Here is an 18,508-nt window from a genome sequence, read left to right on the forward strand (position 1 = left end):
AAGAAGGATGGGAGAAGGTTAAGATATAGTTACAGTTTGCCACAGTTAGAGGAAATGAATATTTTCTCTCATTTTTACTTAGTAGGGATTTAGATTTTATAAAATTCATTCACCTATGTTATCTCATGTTATCCTCACCATTCTTTGAGCTACATAGCATTTCCTTCAGTTTATAGATGACAAAACTAAAGTACAGGAAATTCTATGACTTGTTGTAAGCCATCATTTCTTAATCACAGAGGGAGAGGACATAGACTTATGTCTTTGGCTTCTTTCTATGACCCTCTAGTTAAATGCAATAGAAGACCTGCACAAGTTAAATGCTTGTTGACTTTAACCTTTTCTCTTTGGGTGATAAGACACCTAGATAAGGAAAGACTTGGTAATATTTCTCTGCTAATGGCATGGATATGCATGAGGGTACCCAGGAAACCTTTCCATATCTTTTTTTTAAAGGTACCACTGATTTTATGTTTTGCTTATAAATGTATAAAATAAACTTACATTTATCTTAATCAGCATACATGATTAACACTAAAATACATTAGAGTGTTTTTGAATTAAAATAATAGCTTTAACACATACATTATCTTCATACTCGCCAGTATCCAGTAAAAATTATTATTATTATTTTTTATCTTAAAGAAAAGGACCAACCAAGTCAACCACATCAATCAACCTAAAAGCACAAGCTAATTATTAAGGTTATCTTAACAGAGCAGAGAAGAAAAGATAATCTGGGAGGTTTATATCAGATTTGGGCACTGATTATTAGTAGCAGTTATCAGGCAGATTAATCAGATCCACAGGCTGTGATGTTAATTACAAATTTCTGAAGAATTGGGAAGTCATTTGGATTGATTTTTGATGTTAGACATTAAAAGATATTAGATATTAGCCTGAAAAACTAAAGGTAAAAGGCATTTATGTTTTGGCAGAGATTAAAATTGATTGGCAAGAATCTGCATTTTAAAGTTTTGAGTGGAACCAAGGTTATATTTAGTTGGAGTTAGAGTAGGCAAGGAAGGTGATAAACCATACAATTTCTATTTTTTATTTTCTCAAAACCATACAAATTTTTTGGAGGATAATATGGCAATATCTACCAAAAAACAGACATATTTCCCTTTGACACAGGAATCCCTCTCCTGAGAATATATCCTATACAATCTTCTATATAAATATGAAAGAACACGCATACATGATTATTGATCATCAAATAATTTATAAAATTTAAATATTATAAACTAGTCATGCATGGAAGTCAGTATTAGTTGAATAAATTGAGGCACCCTCATCTGATGGAATATTATGCAACTGTAAAAAGAAATTAAGAAGGTTTCCACATTGATGTGAGGAAATCTACAGGTCATATCAGTAAGTAATGAAAGCAAGGTACAGAACAGTATATACATTATAATAGTTCACTCAATGATAGTATGTTACCTTTAGTGTAAAAGGCAGTGAATAAGAATATCTATTTTTTTGCCTTCATTTATATAAGAAACCTAGGAAAAATACATAAGAAATGAACAAAATATTGTCTTTGGAAAAAATAATTAAAATAAAACTTTCAATTTTGCATCATACTTAAATGAAAAGTGATGTTAACACTACTTCATGTCTACTAATAGCTGATCCTTTTCTAGCACAAGAAAGGAAACAGAAATCCAGATCCAAGAAACCCTGAGAGTTCCAAATAAGATGATCCCAAAGAGACCCACATCAAGACACATTATTATAAAATTATCAAAAATTAAAGATAAGGAGAGAAAAACAGCAAGAGAAAATAGCTTTCTATACACAAGGGAACCACCATAGGGCTATCAGCAGAGTTTTCAACAGAAACTTTACAAGTCAGAGGCTATCTTTTAAGATAGCCTTAATAACTAGCTTATGCTTTTAGGTTGATTGATGTGGTTAAATCATGTGGTTCTTTTCTTTAAGATATGGGAAAGTTTTCTAGGTACCTTCATGTATATTCATACCATTAGCAAGGAAAAATTACTAAGTCTTTCCTTATCTGGTGTCCTGTTATAGTTTCACAATCAGACGAAATGAATATTCAAAGTGCTGGGAAAACAAACTGCTAACTAAGAATATTGTACTCTGTAAAGTAATCTTTCCAATTGAAGGAAAGGTAGTTTTCCAGCCAAACAGAAGCTGAAGGAGTTCATCACCATTTGACCTTACAAGAGATTTCTTTAGTTGGAAAGAAAGGACACTAAAAAGTAATAGGAAAACACCTAACAGTATAAATCTCACCAGTAATTACAAACATATAGTAAAACCTAGAATTACCTAATGTTATAAAGGTAATGAGTTAATAATCACTTATAAATCTCATATGAAAGAAAGCTAAAAGACAAAAGAAAATTGCCGCGGACCAGCCCAGCAGCGGCGGGGAGATCGAGGCAATCTCGGGGAGCAGCGGGCATGGCAGGAGAGGTCTGCGTGCCATGTGGGACCCTCGCTGGTGGCCAGGGATTGAACCGGCACTGCAGAGGCTGCGGGCTGCTTTGCAGCCCAGCGCTCAATGCCTGCACCACTGGGGAGGCCCTCTAAAATTCTTATGGAACCATAAAAGATCTCAAGTAGCCAAAGCAATCTTGAAGAAAAAAGTTGGAAGCATTACACATCATGATATCAAATTATATTACAAAGCTTATAGTAATTAAAACAGTATGATTCTGGCATAAAAACGGACATATAGGCGTATGTAACAGAACAGAGAATCCAGAAATAAACCCAATCATACATTTTTTCACACGCAAACCATGAAAACACAATTGGGAAAAGATACTCTCTTCAATAAATGATTTTGGTTTTCTATACCATTTGTGGCTATACACATACAAAAGGATGAAATTGGGCCTTTATTTTTCCACCACATATGAATGCCAACTGAAAATAAAAGACTTAAATGTAAGATCTGAAACTGTTAAATCTCCTGGAGGAAAAGGGGAAAATGCTCCTTAACACTGACCTTGGGATTTTGTTTTGTACATAACAATAAAAACTCAGCAGCAAAAGCAAAAATAAACAATGAGGACTACATCAAACTGAAAAGCTTCTGCATAGCACAGGAAACAATCAATAGAATGAAAAGGGAGCCTATGACTTTGTGGTCAATATTAGCAGGCCAGTTATCTGATAAGGGACTAATTTCCAAGATGTATAAGGAACTCATACAACTCAATAGCAAAATAAAACAACCAACCTAATTAAAAAATGGGCAAGGGATCTGCATATTTTTCCAAAGATATATAAAAATGGTCAATAGGTATATGAAGAAGTGCTCAACAACACCAATCATTAGGAAATGTAAATCAAAGCCATGAGGTATCACTTCATACTTGTTAGGATAGCTATTATAAAAAAAACAAATGTTGGCGAGGATATGGGAAAAAAGGGACATCTTGTACACTGTTGGTGGGTGTGTAAATTGGTACAGCTGCTATGGAAAGCAGGATAGAGGTTCCCCAAAAAATTAAAAATAGAACTATCATATCATCCAGCAATCTCCCTTCTGTATATATACGCAAAGGAAATAAAATCATTATCTCAAAGAGATATCTGTGCTCAGATACCTGTACACAGTTTGAGTGGATTTGTCATAACCAAAAAAATTTTGACTACACCAGTTACATTAACTCCTCATTTTCTCAAGGGTAGTTTGCTCATTATTGCATTATTCACGATAGTCAAGATACGGAAACAATATAAATATCTGTCAACAGATGAATAGATAAATTGTGGTGTATATATATACAGTGAACTATTATTCAGCCTTGAACAGCCATCTTAAACAAGGACATCTTATTCATCACAGTTTTCAGTGACCACAGATGAAAAAAGGAATAATTTCTGTGAAGATTTCAACTCTACTTGACACTAGGGTCAGATGAAGCTCTCTTTTTTCAGGAGGCCTTTTAAAGAAAGTATTCTATAGAATAATTGATTAAAGGTTTTGAGAATATTTTTACCAGAAAGAAGATTAACAACCTTAAAAAAGAAGTAATCCTAGGTAATATGCTGAACACAAATAATAGCACACAAAAGCATACAAATAATAGCACACAAACAATAACTCAAGCATTTTAAAGGATCCTGTTATTACATAATCAAACCACTCCAACAAAAAATAACCCACTGATGGATTGAGAAAGTAAATGTGGAAAATAAAACAGACCCATAAATAAATGAGAAGAAAATATAGGGGTATATGGTAGAGAAGGTTACACAAGAAGAGATTATGGAGTGCATTAATATATTTTATTGGGTAAAAAACTAAAAGTCTTGCTAGCCAAAGAAGCACCACAAAAGAAAAAATCAAGAAAACAATTTATAATAGAATTACAGATAAAAGAAAAATCCTAGCAGGAAACTGGGCGAAGGACATGAGAAGTAATTCACAAAATGGAACTGGAAGGTAATCATTTGAAAGAGTTTGACTTCCTTAGTCACCAAAGAAATGAAAACACTACTGATGTGCCCTTTTTTATTTTCATAAAAAAGGAAAAATAATATGTGTTGTTACTGAGAATGACATGTAATCTCATGTGATAATAATGGGCGATAGTCTTTCCTATCATTTGTCAAATTCCCCATATTTAGGGACATATGTCTTTTAATGAGGGGGCAACAGTCTATGTATCTTGGTTTCCAACTTTCCAACTTCTTCCTCACTGGTCTGGAAGGGAGGACTCAATACCTTGCTCCTAAGGAATTTTCTTGAATCCTCAACATTCCATCCTCACCATCTTCTAGAGGTTAGAGGTGGGCTAAAGTACAGCAAGGTGGTCTCTTTAGAACATACATAAAAACATCAGTCTTTATGATCTCAGAGGAAGCCAAGTCTGAAATAGTCTCTTTTTAATGTACCCTGACACAGTCTGAGTGGATTTCTGTTATGACCAAAAGAGCTTTGACTAAACCACTTATGTTACCCCCTCTGTCTCTCAAGGGTAGTTTAGTCTGGTTGGGGCCTATTAGCAAAAACATCTATGTATTAATTTTATCACTCATCTTATCCATATTCATTCATTTCACAAATATCCACTGAGTTTCAAGTACAAAGAAAAGGAAGACAGGGAACACTGTGCAGGGGGGAGGGGATAAGTCTTAGACATATTCTCATATAATTGTAATGCAATATGATAGTGCTAAAGTAAAACAAAAGGTGGAAGTGCCCCAAGAACCCAGCAATCCTCTCTGTTGCAGACCAATTGGAAATTGCAACAAACTGGGAAAATATTTTTTGTTTCTGTCCTAACTGAATACCTACAGTCACCTTATACCAGATGAGCCTTACGCTCATTCTACCACTCAAAATATATAGAGACTGGTATAAAGAAACTGTAGTACAAAGATGTCTTTTAAACTGCTCTTCTATGACTTATAATAGTTTAGGTTTTAGATCCAAGATTTAAAATATAAGATAATAATATGTATTAAAGTGTTATTTTCCTTAAATCTTTCACTTCACTTTATTTTCTTGCTGTCTGTTATACCTCCTCTATAGTTACTTTGACAGAATGCTTTTTATTTATTGGAACATTCATTTGTAGGGTCAGTGTTTTACATGTAATTCTATTATAAATTATTTTCTTGATTTTTCAGGTCAGGCTTCCTATTTTTCTTTGAAAAATAGGAGAGCTGAACTCATAATAAATGTTTCGCCAATGGACGAGAACTCAGAACCAGGCACTTCTTGTAAAAGTATTTAAGCTCCCTCTGCAGGTACCCCTTAAGACAATTCCACTTAGAGTTTGGGAGGCTTCTTATTTAGGTCAGGTCCTCTCCTCTCCTCTTCACTAGACGAATGGACATAATTCCCTCTTGACCAAGACTTTAAAGCTACCCACGTCAACTCAACCTGTGTTCCCAAAGCAGAGCAGTTTATTAGTTAAGCACAAAATTGACTGGAGCAGTGACTTTCCTTTTAGTGTGCCATCATTAAGTATGATGTCCTGCAGGTTAGTTGGAGTGGTTTTATATCAAATTAATGAAATTTTCCTATTAGTTTTAGGCCTTGGAGTTGGATAGATATAAACTTGAATTAAGGCAGACCAGCAAAGCACTATGTATCAGAATTGAACTTTCTGATCAATCCATTTTTATTAGCTTGTGCTTGTCTTTATGCCCATGGTCAGCATAGTGCAATGTTATAGACACAACCCTGGCTGTATTTATTATGTCGACAAAGTTCATTATGCTCAATATGATGTCTCTTATTTTAAATTGTGTGAATTAAGGCATAAGGGGACAGATTAATCTACCTATATTAAGTGGGAAAAAAACCCACAAATGTGATTCTCAAATCTAAATCTGCTATTTTCCACTTATTCATTTATTCATGCATTCCTTCTGGAACTATTTTTGGTAGATTTATATGAAAAAACACTGCAAGATTCAAGTGAAGGAAAGGATACAGTTTCTGGCTTCAACAGTCAATCATAATGAAATAGGGTGATACCACATGTACAGGTCCTATTTGTGGAAACCTCAACATTCGTTATGAAGATAATATGAGATAATGAGGCAAATACATTGTGTCAAAAATAAAACTTTGGGATGAGAGCGAGACTGTGGGATGAGGCTGAAGGAGAAGCCTTACTTCTCTCTCAGATTTGCAGGACTTCAGACATGGAAAAAGAATTCATGGCAATGCAGTGTATACATAGGGGTGAAGTTGGGTAACAAGGCATTTGGGCAGAACCATGAAAAGACCACCCTGGCTGCAGCAGAGTTACTACAGGGAATGTCTTAAGAAAATGAAGAAGAAAAAGAGCAAAGGAGGTTAGGATGGAATGGTTATTCTTGTGTAGGCATATTTTTACTGTGTCTGTCAGGAAATAATGCATTGAACTCAAATCTTTGAGAATGATTGAAATAATTGGTAGGTAATTAGGAGTTCATTTAAATACTATAGTTGCTTAACAAATGATGTGAGTGATGTGGTTTTATCCCTTAAGTCATAAAGTTGTTAATGAGTCTAATTATTTAAAATGATCATAAATTTCATTTCCCCATGGATTGTTTGTAGAGGAGAAAGGTAACATGATAGCCTATTGAAAGTTGAAGGCAATATGTCTCTTTTACTTATTGTCATCCAATAATTTTTAAATGTTGCCAAGGGCTTCCAACTTTTTGTTAGCTGAGTGCAGGCTTTTGTAATAGACAGGAATGGACCAACCCACCAACGCAAAAACAACAGAGAAAAGAGGAGCCAAGAAATGAATAGTCACCTGTTACCATAGAAGAATAAAAGTGGAATGCTATAATTAAAAAATAAAACCTTGAAATATTAACTCAAAGTGGTAAAGGAGTGAGGTTTTGGTGAGGTTAGTGTTAAGTATGACTTATATGAAATACATATGTTTCTTTCACAATGTGGATGGAAGGGTCATATGTAGTGGGGAGAAAACTTTTGCAAGAACTCATTGTGTTTTCCTCTTCGTGTAAATGTTAAATGGAGGGTGCTGTGGTTCACCCATATCATTTCCTCTTTGTTTGGAACCATTGTGCTCTAATGGGAAAAATGTTAGCAGAAGTCCTAGTGACGCAGTGTCAGATCCCCACCCTTTCACCAAAATCTTTCCATCAGAATGTTTACTGTAAGTTAGAATTCTGTACTGAACAAAGAAACTAACATTTTATCCCATTATTAAAAAAAAAAAATTATAGACTCTCAAACGTCTTCCACGGGAGGATTTTCAATATTCACCACTAACAATACGTCTTAAAATAAGTCCATAGTCCAAGATCAAATTTGCAAAATTTGGTTCTGTTTTTAATTAAACCAAATTCTTTTTAAGTGAATGAGAAATTAATCGTTAAAGTGAATGATTAAAATAAGAATTGTCTCTTATAAGGTTGGTAATCCCAAATTCTTTGATCTGGCTAACACTAAACCCCTATCCTGACTGCTGAGACTAACTGAATCCAAAGTTAATCAAATCAAACATACCAACAGAAGGACATCATCAGAAATTTCATTTGCAAGACCTTAAGAAACTAATGGAATCTATGCAAGGTTTGAATTAGATAGTACCTTGGGAAGACTTGTCCTTTTCAATGATACTTCTTCAGGAAAAGGACTGAGTGCTATAACATGATTGAAGAAACAATTTTACTTTTTAACAACTGGTACCACTGTATTATAATAGAAAGTGCATGGGAAAGAACAAAATGGTTTATATAGTCCTGCTCTCCAAACATCACAGGGCACAAGAAATACTTGGGTGTCTTTTTTTAAAATGCCATTTTTCATTGGTAGGTTTGGGGCCTAACTGAGATCACAAGTGTTGGAGATGCTACCGGTGCTTGGAGCCACCTTTTCATTAACGAGGGGATAGATGATGCAGAGCTTCATCTTTATCCTCTAATAATGGAAATTTAAACCTATGCCCTCATGGCACCACAAACACCAATCTCACAGGATTTACTGAAGGAGTAAGTGAAATTATGTTTGTGAACTGCTAGGCAAAGTTCATATTAGGAGCAACAGAAGGGAAAGCAGAGAATATGTTAGATAATGCAGGTAAGTGGGTAGATTCGGTGCTTCAATTTTTTTATTGATGTAGGGAGCAAAATCACCATCTGAGATTGAGGATAGAGGAGGTAGTATGGAAAATTTGAAGAGAAAAAGGTGGAAATAATTATCTACATGAGTGGGAGAAATAAAGGACTAAGGAATACAGTATGATTGCTTTATAGATTTAAAGTTGATTTATGTAGTTACGAATCAAAAATGAGAGTAGTTACCATGGTTGCATTTTTTTTTTCCCCAGTGTACATTTAGATGCACACTTCCAGTGTGGAAAAGGTGGAAAATTATCTTTAATTAGGTTTGTGGCTTTGCCAAGTAACTAGTAAAAGGGAAAACTGGTAAATGAGTCACAGGTAAGGACAAAGGAATAACTATAAATATTGACTATAGTACTGAATTTGGTAAGAAGGGAGGAGGCGCTATCAATAGGATGAGGGGCATTAGAAACGTAAGAAGATTTACGAATTGCTGAGATTTCATCTACGACTTAGTATGTGAAAAAATTTTGAAGATACTCCATGTATATCTGCACTTGAAAGGAACGCATGTCTTAGACATACATTCACACACATGCAAACTTGCTAATGTTCTTCTGATATGTATTTTTTAATAATTCTTGTCAGAATTATCTATTATTATCTAAGAGAGGATGATTAAAATACTATAATTTTATTTATTTATTTATTTATTTAAAAAATTTTTTTTATAGAGGCATGTTTTATTTATTTGTTTGTTTGTTTGTTTGTTTTGTTTATACATGCACTGGGTACAGTCAGAAGCGCGGGAGGGTGAGAGAATTCACCAGAGCCAGAGCGGGGAGCAGAGCAGGCAGAAGGACCGAAGTACACTGCTGAGGGGAGCAGCGGGCGGCAGGAGAGGTCTGCGCACCATGTGGGACCCTTCTCCGGTGGCCGGGGAGCAGCCGGGGATCGAACCGGCGCCGCAGAGGCCGCGGGCAGCTTCGCAACCCAGCGCTCAACCGCTGCGCCACCGGGGAGGCCCTAAAATACTATAATTTTAAATTAAAAATAATGGGTTCATTAGTTAATCCTTGAGAGTGAATACTTTTGCTTTATTTCTAGGCAATGTTTTTGGAACATACACATTCACATATATTATGCATTCTGTTGGAATTTTATCAGTAGTCTTTAACTATTTCTTTTAATATTTTATCCTTTTAATTTTAATTTGTCTGATATGAATAAACTTTTTTTGGTGAATATTTATATAGCATTTTCCCCCCATTGTTTCATTTTTAACTTTTCTTTTCTTTTTTTTTTTTTTTATAAATTTTATTGTTATATTCCCCATACAATTGCAGCCCCCCCATTCTGACCCCAATCCCTCCCCTCCCGCCCCCGCCCCCCTAAAAGTGTCTCTGGTTCATAGTTTTTTGTTGATTTTGATTTTCACTTTCTTATAGTTATTCATTTTCCTGGTCCCTTATTTAAGTTTTCTAGATTCCTGCTATGAGTGAGACCATCCGGTATTTTTCTTTTTCTTTTTGGCTTATTTCGCTGAGCATGATCCCTTCCAGCGCCATCCATGTTGCAGCAAATTGCATGTGTTTATCTTTTTTGAATGCTGAGTAATATTCCATGGTATATATGTACCACATCTTCTTGATCCAGTCATCTATTTTTGGGCATTTGGGTTGTTTCCAAAGCTTAGCTATTGTAAACAGTGCTGCTATAAACATAGGGGTGCAGGTGTTCTTTGGAATTGATGTTTCTGTGTCCTTTGGGTAAATACCTAGGAGTGGAATTGCTGGATCATATGGAAGCTCTATGTTTAGTAGGTCCAGAAATCTCCACACAGCTTTCCACAGTGGTTGGACCAGTTTGCACTCCCACCAACAGTGCAGAAGAGTTCCTTTTTCTCCACACCCTCGCCAACATTTGTTGTTGCTAGTTTTTTAAATATGTGCCATTCTCACTGGTGTAAGATGGTATCTCATGGTAGTTTTGATTTGCATTTCCCTGATGACAGGTGATGTTGAACATTTTTTCATATGCCTGTTGGCCATTTGCATTTCCTCTTCAGAGAAGTTTCTTTTTAGCTCTTCTGCCCATTTTTTGACTGGATTATTTTCTTTGTTGTGTTGAGTCTCATCAGCTCTTTGCAGATTTTTGTGATCAGTCCTTTATCATTAGTGTTGGGTGCAAAAATGTTCTCCCAGTTGGTGGGATTTCTCTTTATTTTTGTTATTGTCTCTTTTGCTGTGCAAAAGCTCTTTAATTTGATGTAGTCCCAGCTGTTTATCTTTGCCTTCACTATCACTGCTTTGGGTGATGTGTCTGTAAAGATGTCTTTGATGTGCAAATCATGTAGTGTTTCGCCTATATTTCCTTCTATATATTTTATGGTTTCAGGTCTTATGTCTAGTTCTTTAATCCATTTTGAGTTGATTTTTGTGTATGGTGCGAGGTAGTGGTCTAGCTTCATTCTTTTGCATGTAGCGACCCAGTTTTCCCAGCACCATTTATTGAACAAACTTTCTTTGCTCCAATGCATATTCTTTGCTCCTTTGTCAAAGATTAGTTGACCATAAATCTGTGGGTTTATTTCTGGATTTTCTATTCGATTCCATTGGTCTGTATGTCTGTTCTTGTTCAATACCATGCAGTTTTGATGATTATGGCTTTGTAGTATAGTTTGAAGTCTGGGAGTGTAATGCCTCCATTCCCTTCTTTTTTTTTTCAGGAGAGCTTTGGCTATTCGGGGTTTTTTGTGATTCCATATGAATTTCATCAATAATTGTTCTATTTCTTTGAAGAATGACATTGAAATTTTGATTGGAATAGCATTGAATCTGTATATTGCTTTTGGAAGGATGGCCATTTTAATAATGTTTATTCTTCCAATCCATGAGCAGGGGATGTCTCTCCATTTCTTTGTGTCTTCTTCTATTTCTTTTAACAGTGTTTTATAGTTTTCTTTGTATAGGTCCTTTACCTCTTTTGTTAGATTTATTCCCAAATATTTGATTTTTTTTGTTTCAATAACAAAAGGGATGGTTTTTTTTATTTCTTCTTCTTCAGATTTATTGTTTGTGTATAGGAAGGCTACTGACTTTTGCGTGTTGATTTTGTATCCTGCCACTTTACTGAACTGATTGATGAGTTGAATTAGCTTTTCTGTGGAGTTTTTGGGGTTCTCTATGTATAATATCATATCGTCTGCAAATAGTGATAGTTTGACTTCTTCTTTTCCTATTTGGATTCCTTGGATGTCTTTCTCTTGTCTTATTGCCCTGGCTAGGACTTCCAGTATTATATTGAAAAGCAGTGGTGAGAGTGGACATCCTTGTCTTGTTCCAGATCTTAATGGAATTGCTTTCAGCTTTTCACCATTGAGAATGATACTGGCTGTTGGCTTGTCATAGATGGCCTTTATGATGTTGAGGTATGTTTCTTGTATCCCAAGAATTTCAAGGGCTTTTATCATGAATGGGTGTTGCACTTTGTCGAAAGCTTTCTCAGCATCTATTGATATTATCATATGGTTTTTATATTTCTTTTTGTTGATGTGTTGGATAACGTTGATTGATTTTCGGATGTTAAACCATCCTTGTGTCCCTGGAATGAATCCTACTTGGTCGTGGTGAATTATCTTATGGATACATTGTTGGATTCTGATAGCTAAAATTTTATTGAGGATTTTTGCATCAGTGTTCATTAGGGAGATTGGCCTGTAGTTTTCCTTTTTTGTGTTGTCCTTGTTCGGTTTTGGTATTAGTGTAATGTTGGCTTCGTAAAACGTGTTTGGTATTGTCCCTTCCTTCTCAATTTTTTGGAAAAGTTTGTGAAGGATAGGCACTAATTCGTCTCTGAATGTTTGGTAGAATTCATTTGTAAATCCATCAGGTCCTGGGCTTTTGTTTTTGGGGAGGTTTTTGATTACCATTTCAATTTCGCTAATTGTAATTGGTCTGTTTAGGTGTTCTATTTCTTCTTTATCTAGCTTTGTGTGATTGTAGAGTTGTAGGAATTTGTCCATCTCCTCTAGATTGTTAAACTTGTTTCCATATAACTGTTCATAGTAGTTACTGATTATTCTTTTGATTTCTGCTGTGTCCGTTGTGATTTCTCCTCTTTCATTGATGATCCTGTTTATTTGTGCTTTCTCCCTTTTTTCCTTTGTGAGCCTGGCTAGGGGTTTGTCTATTTTATTGATTTTTTTCAAAGAACCAGCTCTTGGTTTCATTGATCTTTTGGATTGTTTTTTTAGTTTCAATTTCATTTATTTCTGCTTTGGTTTTTATTATTTCTTTTCTTCTACTGGTTTTGGGGTTTTTTTGTTGTTCTTTTTCTAGATCTTTGAGCTTCGAGATTAGGTTGTTTCTTTGCGTTCTTTCTTGTTTCTTGATGTGAGCTTCTATTGCTATATATTTTCCTCTTATTACTGCTTTTGCTGCATCCCATACATTTAGGATATTGGTGTCCTCCTTGTCGTTCAATTCAAAAAATTTTTTAATTTCTTCTTTGATCTCCTCATTAGTCCAATGGTCTTCCAGTAGTGTGGTTTTTAATCTCCATGAGGTAGGAAAGTTCCTTGCCTTCTTTTTATGGTTTATTTCTAGTTTGATGCCTTCATGGTCAGAAAAGATGGTTGATATGATTTCAATCTTGGTGTATCTGTTGATGTTTGTCTTGTGCCCCAGTATGTGATCGATCCTGGAGAATGATCCGTGTGCGCTTGAGAAAAATGTGTACTCCGTTTTTTTGGGGTTTAGTGTTCTATAGATGTCTGTTAAGCCCAATTGCTCTAGGTCCTTATTTAGAGCTTTGGTTTCTTTACTTATTTTTGGTCTTGTTGATCTATCCATTGTTGATAGTGGTGTGTTGAAGTCTCCCACTACGTATGTGTTTTCTCTGATGTCTGTTTTCAGAGAGGACAACAGTTGTCTGATATATTTTGGTGCTCCTTCGTTTGGTGAGTATATGTTAATGAGTGTTATTTCTTCTTGAAGTATTGTCCCCTTGATCATAATGTAGTGACCATTGGGGTCTCTTTTTATCTTTTTGAGTTTGAAATCTGTTTTATCTGATATAAGTATAGCTGTTCCTGCTTTCTTTTTTGGTCCATTTGCTTGTAGGATTGTTTTCCATCCTTTAACTTTGAGCCTATTTTTATCTTTTGTAGCTAAATGTGTTTCCTGGAGACAGCAAAAGGTTGGGTTTTGTTTCTTAATCCAGGCTGCAACTCTGTGTCTTTTTATTGAAGAGTTTAGTCCATTTACTTTTAGAGTTAATATTGATATGTTAACATCTGTATTTGCCATTGTGTTTGTCTTTCCTTTGATTTTATTTATTTATTCTTTTAATAACTTTTTTTTTTTGGCCTTCTTTCATTGTTATTCGTCCCTCTGAGGTTCTGGCTTTAGGACTCCTTGTAGTATTTTTTGGTGTGGGGGTTTAGTTGCAATGAAATTCCGGAGTTTCTGTTTGTCTGGGAAGGTCCATATTCTTTCTTCAAAGAGGAAGGAGAGCTTTGCGGGATAGAGTATTCTTGGTTGGCATCTGTTTTCTTGGAGTCTGTTGACTATGTCCCTCCACTCTCTCCTTGCCCGTAGTGTTTCTTCGGAGAAGTCTGATGTCAGCCTGATTGGTTTTCCTTTGAATGTTATCTGTTTCTTCCCTCTTGCCAGCTTCATTATTTTTTCCTTGTCCTGGATTCTTGGGAGCTTTACTATTATGTGTCTTGCTGTATTTTTCCTTTCGTCGTGGAAGTTTGGTGATCTTCTTGCTTCCTGTATATCAATTTTCAGCTCCTTCTTCACATTTGGGAAGTTCTCTTCAATTATCTCTTTGAATATTTTCTCTGTTCCTACATCTCTCTCCTCTCCTTCTGGTATTCCTATAACTCTTATATTTCCTTTTCTCATGGAGTCAGATAGTTCCCGAAGTCTTTCTTCATTCTTTTTCCTTCGTACTTCTCTTTCCTTTTCTGTTTTGGTTCTTTTTATTTCTGTGTCTTCAAGATTACTTATTCGTTCTTTCATTTCATCTATTCTGCTTTCTTTGCTTTTCCCAGAATTCTTTAGTTCTTCCATTAATTCTTTGATCTCCTGCATTTCTTTTACTTCCCTCTTTAGGGACTCAATTTCTTTCTTCTGACCATTGTTTTCCCTCTCTAGGGACTCAATTGCATTCTTCTGATCGTTGATTATTTTTCCCTTATCATTGTTTTCCTTTATGACTTCTGTCAGTTTTTTAATCACGGCAATTTTAAATTCTCTTTCTGGAAGGCTCAGAAATTCTTCCAAGTTATTGTCGTTGCAATCTGGGGGCTGGTTTTCTTTTTGTGGTGTGCTTTTTCTCTGGAGAGTTGCTAGGTTGCGTGTGGTTCTTCTCCTCCCTACTGTCTGTTTTCTAATTTGCCGTTTGCGTTGGGACACTGTGTTGTTGGGACTGGCTGGCATCTTGGGTGGGCTTCTCTGCTCCCCTCTGGTTCCTCCAGGAGTCATCTGTCAGTTTCAAGCAGTCTTTACTGGAGAAAGGTCCCTGTTCTAAAATGCCGATGTGGGGACACACTCCCCTGTGCGCCTGGTCTGCCCCGGCAGTGGGTTCCTGCTCCCCCTCTGGGCTTGGACTGCAGGCCAGAGGGGGTCTGGCGTGGGCGAACTTCCCCCGCTCACCTCTGGCTCCTGAGGAAGCCTTCTGCAGGTAGTCTTTACTGAAGAAATGTCCCTGTTCTAAAATGGTGATGTGGGACACACTCCCTGCGCGTCTGGTCTCAGGCACACTCTTCTGCGCGCCTGGTCTGCCCCGGCTGTGGGTGCTCGCTCTCCCTGTGGGCTCAGACTACTTGTTTGGAAGGGGCCCGGTGTGGGCTAACTCCCCAGCTGGCCACTAGCTCCTTCAGGAGCCTCTGCTGGCTTCAAGTCGCTAGGTGGCGCCAGAGATCTCTCCTAGAGCCCTTGGGGAGCTGATTTTCCACCCCGTGGGACAGGGAGCAGAGCGGGGATGGTAGGGTACACCTCAACGGCTTTGGGGTGCTGTGTCTTCCTTGTGCCCCACCGTCGTGGGGAACCCACGCCCCTAATTTCGTGCCCCGGGTCTCAGTTCCAAAGCCCTCAGTTCCAGGACGCGGGCTGTAGCCCAGATCAGTGGCGCGGGAATGGAGCCTTTTGAATCCCGCTCCCCTGCCTGGGCGCCTGGTTCCTGCTCACTCAGGGAGGGCCTCCGCGCGTCTCCCCGCAAGCCTAGGTCGCAGGCGCGGGGACCTGGGCAGCTGCGATCCGATCCGGATCCGTGTCTGCTTTTTCAGCGCGCCGCTTTCCGCGCAAGCTTACCGGGTGGCCAGGGCTGTGTGCTGGTGCTGGTCTCCTCCTGGGGGGCGGGGCTCTCTTTAATGGCGCCTGGAGCTCACCTCCGCGGCGGATCCTGCAGGGTTCTCCACAGCTCCCGTTCACGGGGTGTGGTGGCTGAAATAGTTCCTTTCCACTCACATTCCCACTTGCTGCGTCCGTTGTTCTTGTTGGCCGTTTTGGTTTTCATTTTTAACTTTTCCATGAAGTTTTGGGAGCAACAGACAAGAGAAAAAACTTGGGCATTTTTTTGTAAGAAGAATAAAGATGCTTAAAAATGTGTGTTTGAGATTTTTTCTTCTGAGTGAGATGTGGAAGCCTTATAGTTCAAATGCTTAGTCACCTGTATAATCATTTGAATGACTTGAAAAAAACTGGGTAAATTATGAAAATACTTTTTAAAATAAAATTGGAAAAAATGGGGGCAGGAAAAATTAAAATTCCAGAGAGGGAAGAGTCCTCCTTTTGTGAGCTATCTCTAGTTGGTTTCATCTCTTAAAAGAAAGCATGTGCTGATTTTCGATACTGCTGAGGATCAGGCAGAAGGTCTTTATTCAACTATAGAGGGAGCACTGGCACTTCAGACAGTCATGTAGGCTAGTCTAAAATCGAAACAAGCTCTATGTACATGATAACTAATTTTTACCATTACCATGGGATATTTGCTGAATTCTGTGATGGAATGGAAGGCTGGAGAATTTGGGCCCAAAACTTGTAAAAGGCTGTGTAAAGTGTCTTACAGTTCTCACAGTTACCATAAGACAAAATCGCACAATATTTGGTGGGTCTTCCACTCAAGACATGACATGTCTTCAATTTCGAAGATGTGAGATCTTGGAGATTAAAGGATTAAGCTCAAAACATTCAGCGTACAGAATTGACTTTCCCTCAGTATTTCATTGGTGAGGATACAGAGACTACCTAAGTTCGTAAGTAAAAGTCCACAAAGGTCATGCCTGAAGAATAAGGAAGAGTCAGAGGTAGGCTAATATTACCAACATTGCAATCCAGCTGTGATCCACCTCAATCACTAATTAAGTCATGGTATTCAACTCCTCAGCCTAAATGGGAAAAAGGAGAACACTAGTAGAAAATAGCATCACTCAATAAGCTCTATGGTTTTTCCCTGTACAATGCTTAGTATATAATAAAAGAGTACAAAACAAGCAAAAGGCATAATAGAAATAGAACATAGGTGATTTATATGTTGGACTTGGAAATATAAATAAATTAGTATAATATGTATGTTCAACAAATTCAAAGAAAAAATGTACATAATGGATAAAAATGGAAAATTTTGTCAATGTAAAGACTGGGGCAGAGTCAACATTTGAAGAGATAATGATGATAAAGTTCCCCAAATTGATGAAAGAGATCAACTCACAAATTTTTAAAAGTCTAGCAAATTCCAAGGATAAACACAAAGAGAGCCACAGCTAGGCATATCATACTCAGACTGCTGAAAACTAGAAATGAAGGGAAATCTCCTAAAAACAACCAGAGAAAGAAGTTCTATTATTTGCAAAGAAGCAATAAGATTTTTCAGCAGAAACAATGGAAACTAGATGACAATTTTAAATGACAAGAGAAAAAAACTTTAAGCATGAAAGTGAAATAAAGACATTTTCAGACATGAAAAGAGAGGGCAGTATATTTGATTTTTTCTACATGATTCTTGTTATGTTTTAAGTATCAACATTATTTCTAAATAATTGTGAGCTATTGATAAGTTACTTAGCCTCTTGAGATCTTAATGTGTAAAACAGAGATAACCATGCTATCAATCTTAAAGTATACAATCAAGCTTTACTGAAAACATTTAATAAACATTTTATCTCCATAGATATAGTTATTATTTCAATAACTTGGTTTATAGGCCATTTACTACTTTTGTCCTTATTTAGACACAATGCTCCAGGTGGTATCTAACAGCATATTGCATGGACATTTCTTGTGTCCTACACATGTTGCACCTATGTTTCATTAGTTGTTTAGTAATCAAACTACGCCGATTCATATTATGCTTGCAGTTAATTCACTGGGTCTTTAAAAAGGTGTTACTGTGTAGCCATATCTCTTCCAAATTTTATCTTTATAGCTGGACTTTTGGATCCACGTGCAGTCCTTTATATTTACTCCTATTACATTTCATCTTATCTGAGTCAGATGGCTGTTGAAATCATTGTGGCTCCTAATTCTGTTCTCTTTGTGTTAGTTATATCTTCCAGTTTTATGCTGATAGTTGGTATGTTTTACACGTAGTTCATATCTTTGTTAAGATAATAAATGTACAGAACTGAACAGTACTCAAAACAGAGACCTGTGGTCTCTAGAGAACTGTTCCTGTGTCAACACTGATATGTGAAACAGCAACCTTTGGATACTATCACTCAATTGCTAAAATTCACAATTATCCACTTATTCTCTGTTTCGTCTATAAATGGTGACATACCTTGTCAAATCCCTAATAACACTCCTCTGATGTACCCTATGAACCTATCCCCCTAAACATACACAGTATTCTTTTTTTTTTTTTTTAAAGATTTATTTGTTTATTTATTCAAGCACTGGATACAGTCAGAAGCGCGGGAGGGTAAGAGAATTCACCAGAGCCAGAGCAGGGAGCAGAGCAGGCAGAAGGA

At 36.8% G+C, this 18,508-nt stretch overlaps 1 protein-coding gene across 1 annotated transcript in view; it reads right to left on the bottom strand.

Moving 5' to 3' along the window:
* FAM227B (family with sequence similarity 227 member B) overlaps positions 1-18,508 on the bottom strand; it is a gene marked incomplete at both ends in the record, with an annotated part of 148,384 nt that overhangs the window by 25,680 nt on the left and 104,196 nt on the right. The window lies entirely within an intron of this gene.

This window comes from Talpa europaea (assembly GCF_964194135.1).
Source record: "Talpa europaea genome assembly, chromosome: 8".
Lineage (NCBI taxonomy): Eukaryota > Metazoa > Chordata > Mammalia > Eulipotyphla > Talpidae > Talpa > Talpa europaea.